Source organism: Pinus tabuliformis, chromosome 9 (genome assembly GCF_031772625.1).
Source record: "Pinus tabuliformis cultivar Carrire ecotype Pingquan chromosome 9, CPIR1, whole genome shotgun sequence".
NCBI lineage: Eukaryota > Viridiplantae > Streptophyta > Pinopsida > Pinales > Pinaceae > Pinus > Pinus tabuliformis.
This window is the reverse complement of record NC_142307.1, coordinates 539,519,802-539,532,496: the sequence shown is the minus strand read 5'-3', so window position 1 is coordinate 539,532,496 and position 12,695 is coordinate 539,519,802. Positions and strand designations below refer to the sequence as shown.

General features: G+C 33.9%; 1 pseudogene across 1 annotated transcript; it reads right to left on the bottom strand.

The window, feature by feature from the left end:
- Nucleotides 1-450: 450 nt before the first annotated feature.
- Nucleotides 451-1,783, bottom strand: LOC149149646 (uncharacterized; annotated as a pseudogene). The gene is made up of 3 exons (XR_016262530.1): nt 1,703-1,783; nt 1,355-1,610; nt 451-1,236 (listed from the first exon to the last, which is right to left on the bottom strand). The product of XR_016262530.1 is annotated as an uncharacterized LOC149149646 (transcript).
- Nucleotides 1,784-12,695: the final 10,912 nt, after the last annotated feature.

Sequence of the window (12,695 nt, the reverse complement as noted above, 5' to 3'; positions counted from 1 at the left end):
ATTTGTGCATAATGCAACGACTTGTATAATTTATATAAATTAATTGATTTGTGCATTATGCAACGACTTATTTAAGTTAATTGATTTATGTGAAGATATAATCTTTAATTTTATGAAAAGGATTGAAGATTCGAATTTTATGAAAGAGGTTCTAAAAATTCTATACCGAGACGTTCAAACTCAACTGAGCGACTTAGTTGATTTATGCGTAATGTAACATTAGTTCATGAGAAGGTTTAGTTGATTTATGCGTAATGTGGCATTAGTTCATGAGAAGGTTTAGTTGATTTATGCGAAATGTAGAATTACTTCATTTATGAGAAGGATTGAAGATACAAATTTTATGAAAACAGTTAAAGATACAAATTTTATGAAGAGGGTTAAAGATGGAACTCATCAACTGAGCCCTGAGAAATTAGTATGCCGTCTTTAAAGATGGAACTCATCAACTGAATTTGGGCAAAAAAAAATTGGGCAAAATAATTGGAGGGATAGAAAGTCAAAATAATATGCACATACATAGCTACAAGTGGCCGAACAAGACTCGGCGTTGCTGGTACCTAATTAGCTTCTACTACCAAGCTACTACTAAAAGTGAGGAGAAGTAGAGTATTCTATGGAGGCGGCTGCTGGTGATTACAAAATGCAGCGTTTAATGACGATAAAACCACATCAAAATTCAATCTCGATCGCCCTCGGTGATACTAACCTAATTATGACAAGCTCTTAATTACACATATATGATTACACAGACGAATGGATACTTTTTTAACTTGTAGAGCCGGTTAAGTAGCCTTGATCCTTGCTGCTGCTACTGGAGTCTTGATAGACTTAGTAGCCAAGCTTTTCCTTACCAGTCTCTCCTCCTTTCTTGCCCATCTCCTTATACCGTTCCTGTCCGAGAACTTCTTTTCTTACTTCTCCGCCCTTGCGCCCCAGTTCTTGGTACCTTTCGTGTCCCAGCTCTTCTTTTCTTGCTTCTCCGCCTTTACGGCCCAATTCCTGGTACCCTTCGTGCCTCAGCTGTTCCTTACGAGTCTCTCCGCCCTTACGCCCCAATTCCTGGTACCCTTCGTGCCTCAGCTGTTCCTTACGAGTCTCTCCGCCCTTGCGCCCGAGTTCCTGGTAACCCTTCGTGCCCCAGCTGCTCCTTGCGGCTTTCTCCCTTGTGCCCCAATTCCTGATACCCTTCATGTCCCAGCTGTTCCTTCCTAGTCTGCCCACCTTTGCTTCGATCTGCTCATTATATCAAGACAAATTACGAAGCTTTATCACTAAATTAATGGCAACGCTAAACAGTTATAATAAGCTTTATCACTAAATTAATGCCAGTGTTAAACAATTATAATTATACCTTGTGCAAGGCGTTCCTGGGCTTCGAGGGTCTTGCCTCCAGTACCACCCGGTACCACCGTCTCGCCAGCGCTTGCCCTTTCCTCCTCGCCTTCAGACCCCATTCTTACAACCGACGAGCGCACGCTGTATAAACGCACCTGCCTCTTCAGTGGTCCACTTGCTGCTACATTTCTGGTCACTCCCAACGATTTAGCCGCCCCAATTTTCATTATCAATCCCTCCATCTGTTTCAAAATAGTTGAGACAAAAGGCTGCTGCATACACAGGAAACGAACAAATAAGCAGATCAGAGAAAATTCCATCGAAATAGTAAGTGAAAAATATAATTACGCTTGTTTGCCTTCACCTACTACGAATTCAACTGCTACACAGTAAATCACCAATCAGAGTTATTAACACAGCGGTACTTGAAACAAACTTCCTGTGTTTTATCAGCCTGAGTGCTTACATTATCCCAGCGTGCTTGTAATATTCTAACGATAGACACCAGAGTAGGGTGACTGCACTGCCTCGTGTAAGTGACTTAGCTGAACTACCTTGTTTAATTGCCACAGCTCCTGAACTCGTGGCATGTAGCATTTTACTTGAGATTTGCGATCACCGGCAATCTAATCTACAATTCCGATAATATGCTTTTTGGCTTCCCTCTCCACTGTGTTGTCAACTAAAATGCTTCAATACCCTCAACATTACACACACGATTTTTCCCACTAAAACGTTATTATATATCATATCTTGGATGGTGAATTCGACAGGTGTAAATTTATGTGCTATGAGAAATTGATCCCAAGCAAACACGTTGGCTCATCTTGGACCCGTCTGGAGACAAATTTCATGCGACATGCATCTGGATTCAAAGTCTTCTCCCTACCCTCTCTCCGCCGTTATATGCTCTTTATCATTTATACAGGTACTTAGTTTCCTCCGCTTCAAGGGAGAGTGCAGACTATCCCATTGATCGGGGGTTGATACCTTGCACGTTCCAAAAATCTCATTCCTCTCACCCGAGCTGATACTCCATCCAGGCTTGAACCCGTCGGGTAAGACTACTAAAATGAATAAAGAACTTGCTCGATGGGTTGAAGTTTTGAGGGGCCCTTCCTTGAGCCTTGAGGGTTGATTTTTGATGGCCCCTCCTTCACCCTTGAGCTTTGATCTTTGATGGGGCTTTTTCTTGAGTCTTGATGCCCCCAAGATTTGAGCCTTTTTTTAAAAGAGTTAACAAATTCCCGATAAGGTGAAGGGGGAAAGTCTTGAGAGGTGAAAAGGTGACCAGCGCATTGATGGGGTCTCCTAATATGGCGCAAATTGATGGGGTCTCCTAATATGGCGCAAGGTGAAAACACTGCAAGGGGAAAAGTCCTGAGGGGTGAAAAGGTTCTTCAACAAAATAGTACCATGTTGTAGATGATCAATTGCAACCCTCTAGTTGGGGTCTTGAGCAACCATCCCTTATCTAGCTACCAACCTGTAGCTAAGGAGATACGGAGGTGAGTTCAGTACATGTTGGTTCATGGCTACCAACCCGTATCAGTACCAAGCTAGCTCTAGATACCAACCCTATCAGGCTACTTAAGGCGAGTTCAGGTCAAGTGGTTGGCCACCTCCCATTGCCATACCCTGGATGGAAGTCCCGTTGCCTTATCATAGGTTTTAACAACCCTCGGTTTAAAACCCATCCATCTCTAACAACTAAGTGAAGCCCTTATCACTCAATGTAGAGATGCCTGACTATTGGTTCCAAATTTTCGGGGAGTGACCATCCCCTTCTCACTACACCCCAGTAACTTCGGCGAGTCATTACTCACCATGGAGAGGACAGGCTATTGGGTTCAAGATTTCTGGGGAGTCACTTATTTGGTTGAGCCCACTGCCAATTCACCCTACAGTGAGGTGACCTTAGGAAGAGGTGAGGTTTTAGTCAAGTAAAAGAGGGAATCTGAAGGGACCCCTGAAATACTTACTTGCTAAGATTAACCTCTTTTTCAAACTAAGAGGTTGACTCTACTATCCCTACTTGATGCGGGACCCCTTTTTTAAGGGGTACATTTTTTTTCGTTTTTTCTTTTATTTTTTTACTCTAAAGTGTAACACAAAATGGTGGGGTATTGAGCAAAGATGATAGGTTGTTATGAATTAATAATTTTTTATTATTGAAAATTTATTTAGAATTAAAAATAAAGATAATAATTTAAAATAGATTTGGAGTAAGTCTTAATATTATTTTTATTTGGTTAAGAGTTTGATTTTTTTGGACTTAAGGAAGTAAGTTAACCACCTAGGATTTAGAGGTATTTGACAATAGCGAAAGCCTCTTCCATTAGGAACCACCAGCGGTTAATTCTAGATAGCATGGTTTTCCATAAATAACACTAATGAGTCATCTCACATTCAGTAATCCACTATTGGTTTGACAACTAAGTTATGATAGGTTTTCCATAGTTTAAAAAAAAGCTAAATAAACCCAAAAAACTTATTTTTTAAATATATTAATTTTTCAAAATAAAATTAAAATAATAATATAAATTTTAATGATTTAAAAAGCAATGTTAATAAGAGCATTCAAAGGTTTATGAATCACTGTGAGTTTTCTGAAGTAGGGTGGTGACAAGTTATGGGGGTCAACCTTCCTCAATATCATTTCTGAAGTAGGGTGGTGACAAGTTATGGGGGTCAACCTTCCTCAATATCATAGCCAACAGGTCGAAATACCAAAAGGCGAAGTTGACCCTCTTTGTTAAGAAGCTAGAGTAAATACCTAACATGGAGTCTATGCCCCCAAGAGAGATCTCAAGCTTTGTAACTTTCAGAGTACGACCTAGTTAGTTCATGGGGATCTAGCCTTCCCCATATTATGTGAAGATTTGGGTGAGAAAATTTGGAAGCCAAAGATCAAGGGTATTGTCTCATCCTCCTTTTGTGGGAAGGGTTTTCTTACCTTCTTCTTCAAAAATAAGGCAAATTAAGACTTGATTTTCCAAAGTGGTCCATACTTTATGGGTGCTCAAGGGTTATATCTAGATCACTGAATTATAGATTTTAATCCCAAAAGTGACGTGACGTAGGAAATTTTATTTTGGGTGCAACTCCCTTTCCTTCCTTTGCATTGTTGGAATGACACCACTTTCAAAAGCATTGATAATGCCTTGGGAAAATATATTGATAGAGCCAAGCCGCATGAGGGTTTATTTTCCTATGCACAGATATGTGTGGAAGTGGATCTAGATAAAGTACTTCTAGCAACCATAAATCTAATCTTGGATAAATGGTCTCACATCCACAAGGTGGACTACGATTAACTTAGATCCGTCTAAATCCGGATCTATCATGTGTCGAGAGGGATTAAATCCGTTGAGATGGAAACCTTTCCTCAAGTTCAACACTTCTAACAAAAGGTTTGACTCCCAATCTTGACAGATGGATGTGAAGCCATCCTTGCATTTCTATCATGTCAACCTTGGAGATAGAAACCCAGGGAGTTGATTTCTATTAAGCCAACCAGACACATATGAAAGACTTTAACCCCGCAAGCCAACACAAAGAGCCATTAGTTAGATTTAATTGTAGTATGTGGAATCTTCATTGTTTGTGTTGCTTGAGCTCTCAAAAACTTAAACTTCATTGCTGTCAGATGGTGTGGTTCTTTCCTTTTAGTGATCTTATGACTCGACTTTAAGGATTTTTTTCTTAAAATATTATAAGAATAAATGTATCTTTCTTTCCTTTTTTTTTTAATATTTTTCTTTCTTTCTTTTATTAATTTGTCATTGTCAAATGAGCTTATCCAACTATCTTATTCAAAAATGCAGAAGTTAGTAATCCAATTTGTATAATACAACTTCATTTTTCTGTTTTTATTTTGAAATTGATATTGATACCCATTTCCAATTTGCATAATACAACTTCATTTTTCTGTTTTTATTTTAAATTGATATTGATACCCATTTATGTTTAAACAAAATCTCAATTTACCTGAGTTTTCAAATTAATTTATAATAAATGATTTAATATTTTTTATTTTATTATAAGTTGTTTATTCTTAGAACTTTGATTTTATTCTTATTAAAGGACACATGTCAACTCCATGTTGAGCATGGATGAAATCACACATCACCCTCATCCCAGGATGTAGAATTAGATCTTAGTGCAACCAACTTCCATTTAAATGCAACGCATGTCATGAATATGGCCACTTTGTGAGAAGTTGCAAAAAAAATAGTAGGAACAACATAAACAAGTCGAGGAGGGGGACCAATGGAAAAAAGACAAAAGAAGAATATCCCTAGAAAGACAAAAGAAGAAAATATCCAGAAAGGAAAACCAACAACCAACCTAGGAAACATGATCAAAATGGCAACAAAGAGAAATGGCTAACTTCCCCAAAAAAGTTGGCCTAGTAAATGGAGAAGGGACTAGCAAAATAAATGGGAAGAAAGAGAGTAGTAACAATTACGAGGCCCTAAATATGGTGAATGAAGAGGGGAAAATATTGTAGAATAATCCTCCATCCCCACAGGGAGTTGACCCCAAATCGACAATGGAGCCAATCATGAAGTAGACTGATGAGAACATGTTTCCCTTTGAGGATGAACTAGTCCTTGTGAAACTTGAGAAAGAGTCTTCCTCAGACAATGAAGAGTTCCCCTCTCCCATAAATATTAAGTCAAGGTCTACATTTGTTAGCTCTGTTGATGATAAATTAGAGGTAGGGAAGAGAATAGAGTAGGATCGACTTCACAAGAAGGATAGAAGGAAGACTAACTGAGAGATCCGAATAGAGAAAGTAGAAAATATAGAGAATTGGGCACCCAATCGATTTTGGACCCAAAAATCAAAGGGTATAAGAACACCAGGAAAGGAGGAACCTCAACCCCTTCACAAAGGGCTACTCACACCAATAGTAAATAATGAAGGTTATCTCCTAGAATTGTAGGGGATTAGGGTTGGAAAAAAGAATGGAAGAAGTGAAATCCATAATAAATAAGGAGAAACCACCAATCATCCTGATTCAAGAGAGTAAAATGGGGATCAAGAGATCCTTCAAAAATATCCTAAAATATGGCATGGTAGCAAGATCCTATTGGTGAGCTCTCATGGAGCCTCTAGTGGAGTTTGCACATTATGGACTCAATCTTCGCTCACACTATTGGACCAACGATCAGCCATTCATTGGTTGACAACAAAGTTTCTGCATATTCCTCCAAATCAAGTATTTTCTATTGTTAAACTATACATGCTGGTCCGTTTTTGAGAAAAATCATAGTGTTGGGCTTCTTTATTAGATTTGGGAGACTCCCCTTTTGGTTCATAGTGTATTTTTGGAGGGGATTTTAACACTACTTTGCATTAATGGGAGAAGAAAAGTGGTTCTATAGTAAGATATCAATTTCAAGAAAATATGGAAGACTTTATGCAAATCATAAACTTGTTGAATTTTAAACCAACCTCCAACACGTTTACTTGGAATAATAAGATATTTGGCTCGGGCCATAGAGCCGCTAGACTAGACCGCTTTCTAATTCTTGATTCCTTTCTGACAAAAAATATTATGGTATCCTCACACATTTTCCCTTGGAATAGTTGAACACCACCCTATTGAACTAGAGATTTTAGAAGATGAGGATTATGGCCCTATTTTGTTTCACTATAATCCATGAAAAGAAGGTTTTAGCGACTTGGTTAGAAAATTTTAGAGAGTATGGGTCCTAGGCAGTCCGATTTCAATCTTGGAGAAGAATATAAAGATCCTTAAGAAAGCCTTGAAGAAGTGCGTCTGCAAGTAAAAGATGGATAGGCAATCTGCTATACAAGCATAAAAAATGAGAATATAATCCCTTTAGTCCAAAATAGAGGAAGTTTTTGTTACTTATGAGATGCTAACTGAGGAAAATAAATCATTTGGAGCCTTTCATAAGGATTTGAATAAAGAGAAAGAAGAATTGAGATTAAAATCCAAGAGTCTATAGCTCCAGGTAAGAGATACGAATTCGAAGATTTTTCATAATCAAGCAGGGAACATGATATGGAAAAATAACATCAAGGAATTAGTGATCAATTATAATAAAGTTTTGAGTTTCAAAAAATCAAAGAGGAGGCATTCTGCTACTATGTTGAGTTGTACAACACCACTCATCCCACTAGCCTTGAGTTAGAACAATATATGCTAGAACATGTCCCTGAAATTCTTTCTCATGCAGACAATTTAATGTTTGTGAAGGAAATTTCAGAGGAAGAAATCCAAAAGGCGGTGTTCTCGTTTAACCTTGATAAAGCTCCTAGATTGGACGAGATTTCCACTTACTTTTAGCATCAATTTTGGGAGGTAATAAAATATGATTTTTGTAGAATGATTGACTAATTAAAATGCAATTTCATTGGTGGAGGAATTAATACTTCTTTCCTATCATTGGTCCCAAAAGAAACAAATCCATCTTATTTTGCTAGGTTCAGACGAAAATCATTGTGTGAAGTTTCTTATAAAGTCATTTCAAAGATTTTTGCCTCAAGATTGAAATCTGTTCTCCCAAAATTAATATTTGAGAACCAGGATGGATTTGTGCATAAAGGACAAATATTTGATAATATTATCCTAGTCTAGGAAGTAATTCATTTTAGTCAAGAAAGAGAAGACCAAGGCATGATCATTAAACTTGATATGGCTAATGCCTATGACAAGGTTAAACATGATTATTTATTAAAGGTTCTGTCAAAATTTGGTTTTGATGAAAGTTTATACATTAGGTTTCCCTTTCCATTAACTCACCTTGGATATCTCCATTAGTAAATGGAAGGAGAACGAGATTCTTCTGATCTTCTTGTGGCTTCTGTCAAGGTTACCCTTTGTCCCCCTTTTTATATATCATAATGGCTGACTCTCTTAGTAAAAGGTTGGAGTTTGCAAGAAGCCATGAGTGTTTACCTAGTCTTAAGTTTGTTCATGGAATAAAAAATATAAATCACTCTCAATTTGTTGATGATGCCCACCATTTAGGAGGGGCTTCTACAATAATTAAAAGAAGATTTAAATTGGTCCTTGATAATTTTTTGGATGCCTCTAGAGGTCTTTTTTGTTAAAGAATTATGTATGTGAACCAGAGGTCTTTTTTTGTTAAAGAATTATGTATGTGAACCAACTCACATTATTATTTGGAATGATGTACATGTAGAAGTACAGGTAGAATGTTGTACACATTCTAAAATAGAGGAAAGTCATGCTATAGACTTATAACTCAAGTAAAAATTCAATGAAAACAATTCAACATGACAATGGTGATTTAAAAAAAAATGGAAGGTACCCTAAAAGAAAATCTATCCATTTTCATTACTATAAAAAAAAAATTGAATCTTGAGTAACCAACTGGTGAACTTTAAGTTTAGGTTTTAATACCAGCTGAAAACTGTTTTGATTTATGCTGGAATAGTGCCTGAATAGTCCTAAGGTAGTAATATTGTTGGGTTGGCATATTGGCAATAGATATTTGGAAGATGCCTGAATAACCCTAAAACAATGTGGTTGTTGGGTTAACTAGAATTGACATCGGGACAATGTCAAATTCAAGCAGGGAAGGATGTGATATCTCCTCGATTGATAAATTTTGTAATTAAATGTGCATAATTCTATTCTTTGTTAAAGTGAAAGATATTGGAAAAACTTTAATTATCAGCAAAATTTAATGCTGATAATAATTGATGTAAAGTTCTAATTAGATGTTTCTATTTTTTGAATAAAGAAAAATCTAGGAAATTAATAATTAAGTACAAATGACTAAAAGAGAAAAATGATGCAATTTTATTTCAGAAAATTATTATTATCCATTAGCAAGTCCTAAGCTTTTAATCTGGGTGATTAGATTTAATTTTGAAATTATGATATTGGCCAATTAAATGTTTCCTAGAAGACATGAAGTTGTCCTCAGAAGTGAGAAACATGAGCTCATTAATGAGTAGTTAACTATTGCCACCCGTTGGTGAGGTGAAGGCAGTTAGTAACCACCCAAAGAGTGGTAGAAGGATATTATTTGAAAATTCTCCAGATTTTGTCTCAATTATTTTGAGAGTAGAATTAGAGAGAGTGAAGAGAGGCAAGGAATAATGGACAACTTTTTTTTGTAGGCCTAATTTGCTCAAGGGGACAAGCATTGTTTGTTGTGTTAAGGTGGGGAGGAGCCAAGTAATTAACCATATATTTCTCAAAATTATTACCAAGCCGATGTTCTCTAACTCTGTTTATTATTTCATGTTAAGAACAAAAATCTGTTTCTATTTCCCTATCATTTCATAGTTTAGTGTGTCTACTTAAGGTATTATATATAAAAATATGTCAAATATTAATTTTATTCTTTTGTTAGAAAAATATAAATGTGTTGTTTCTATATAATAGGGGAATGAAATTGAGTAACAAAACCTCTGTTGGATGCCATTATTTAATAAATAATATACCTCTATGTTATTAGTCTTAATTCTAGATTTTATGTTTATGCTTTAATTATGCATGTGAATATAAATAGCAAAAGAGAACTCAAGAAATAGATAAATGTTATTTATTTTAGAAGCTCATATTCAAGCTAGAACAATGCATTGATACAAGTACTTACAAAACATGTTATTTACCTACTTCCTTTGTTTTGAAAAACATTTTATTTTGAATATGAAATGAAAGAGAAATTATGTTGAAGAACATTTTATTTTGAATATGAAGTGAAAGAAAAATTATATAGAAAATCTTGTAATGTTTTAGAATTGAAAAAAAAATTGATTTTACAATAAGCATGAAGGTTTATAAATTATTTTTTACATTAAATTTAAGATTATAATTCCAAGAAAAAATTCGGTAACTAGTTTTTTATAAATCTGTTATTTATTTTAAAAGCTCGTATTGAAGCGAACAATGCATTGATACAAGTAATTACAAAGTATGTTATTTACTTACTAACTTCCTTTGTTTTAAAAAACATTTTATTGTGAATATGGAAAAAAATTAATGTAAAACATTTTATTTTGAATATGAAGCGAAAAAAAAAATATAGACAATCTTATAAGGTAACTAGTTTTTTATAAATCTGTTATTTATTTTAAAAGCTCGTATTGAAGCGAACAATGCATTGATACAAGTAATTACAAAGTATGTTATTTACTAACTTCTTTTGTTTTAAAAAACATTTTATTGTGAATATGGAAAAAAATTAATGTAAAACATTTTATTTTGAATATGAAGCCAAAAAAAAAATATAGACAATCTTATAATGTTCTGGAATTGAAAAAGGTTTGATTTTACAATAAACATGAATGTCTATAAATTATTTTTTACTTTAAGATTATAATTTTTTTATTGAAATGAAACCAAGGAAAAATTCGGTAACGGGTTCTCTCTAAATCTGTAAAAATCAGTGAAGAGTGGATGTGTAACTTGGAAAACAATGTGAACTCTCGTATAGGTTGAAGAAGTCGGAATGGAGTTACCAACCCTAAAGTATTTTGGAGACATCGAAGGAATGATTGGCATATTTTTTCAGCAGAATAATTTATTTAAAATCAACCATACGAAATATTTTTTTCTTTAAAGACATCAGTATAAATTACTTAAAATCAACCCTACGAAATATTTATTTTTTTGGGAAACATATGTAATATTCAATGTAGAGATATTGATTAAAAAATGTAGTTAAGGAATAGAATACATGAAATTATAAAAAATTTTATTTTTAATATGAGTTAAGTAAGAATAAATAAGTATGGAAAAAATACGTAGCCATGTTATTCTAAGGAATGAAAATTGAAAGATAATAGAAAATATTTTTATAATTGCAAAAAATATACGAGTTTGATAAAGCTGAAGTGAGCAAGTAAATTTTTATTTTCATAAAATTTGAATCATTTCAATTACATAACTGTCCACTGTTATGGTATTTTGTATTTAAGAATAAGGTTACTAGATTGTATAAAAAAAAGAACTATAAAGAAAGAGTAATTCTACAAATTTAGCTTAGAATTTAATTGTACATAATACTTATATAACCACCCAGCCAACTTTATTATTCGCTAAAAATAAACAATAGTGAAACATATTTAAAGATTTGTGTAATTCTACAAATTACAGCCAACTTTATTATTCGCTAAAAATAAACAATAGTGAAACATATTTAAAGATTTGTGTAATTCTACAAATTAGTGAAACATATTTAAAGATTTGTGTAATTCTACAAATTAGTGAAACATATTTAAAGATTTGTGTAATTCTACAAATTTCGGTTAGAATTTAACTGTACATAGTACTTATGTAAGCACCGAGCCATCTTTATCATATATTAACAAATAATAAACAATAATAGAACACATTTAAGATTTGTGTAGTTATCATATTTAGATGTTAAGCTATGACTAGCAGAAGCTATATGAAATTATAATTGTAATATAAACACAATTAATCAGAGTAAGAAAGAGAAATTAAATATTGAATTTGAATATAAAAAATTATATATAAGTTTGGAAAAACTATATCTTCATCATTGAAGCAATGACTTTTCATATCAAAGAGTGTCAAAACACCCTATCACTCTATCCAAAAACCTGTATAGAGTATATAAATCCAATCACCGTCCCCGTAAACTATATAAAAACCCTAAGAATAAGATTTAATTTAAACCATTAAACAATATCATAAACATCAAATATTTAAATATCGGTAATAAATGCTTAAGCTATAATATGATGGCAGGAAACAAAAGAAAATTAGTGCCAGAGGAATTATATGATAACAAATTAATATTAATAAGAACAGTGTAAGTTTTTGTTACAACGAGAGCCAAATATGAAAAAAAAAAAAAAAACCCAAACCAAAAAAACAAAAAAAAACTGGCAACGGTGGCCGATGGAAAACCCCGATAAATTAGTTAACTACACTAAGTATGTTACAGTCTTTTAGAGAAGAAGTAAGAAACAAATTGCAAAATCCTCACTAGATATTTCGAAAAAGAAACCAAAGAATAGTCTCGACATATTTTGCAAAATGACCATAGGAATTTCTGGCAATCAACAACATAGGATAACAAAATAAAATAACAAGTAGTTGAACAACCCTCACTGAGCGTTATAATTGTTTTTTGCTAGGTATCCTAAATAAAATAACAAGTAGTTGAACAACCCTCACTGAGAGTTATAATTTTTTTTTGCTAGGGTTTCTGACTCGGTGAAAACCCTGTCTTCATTTTTAAAAGGAATAATATATACAGAGATACCCTATGTCTGTGAATGGTAGGGTTACAACAAGAGATTCTACCGATGACCGTACTGTAAAATTAGCAAAAGAACCTTACTGTAAAATTAACAAAAGGAGTACTCAA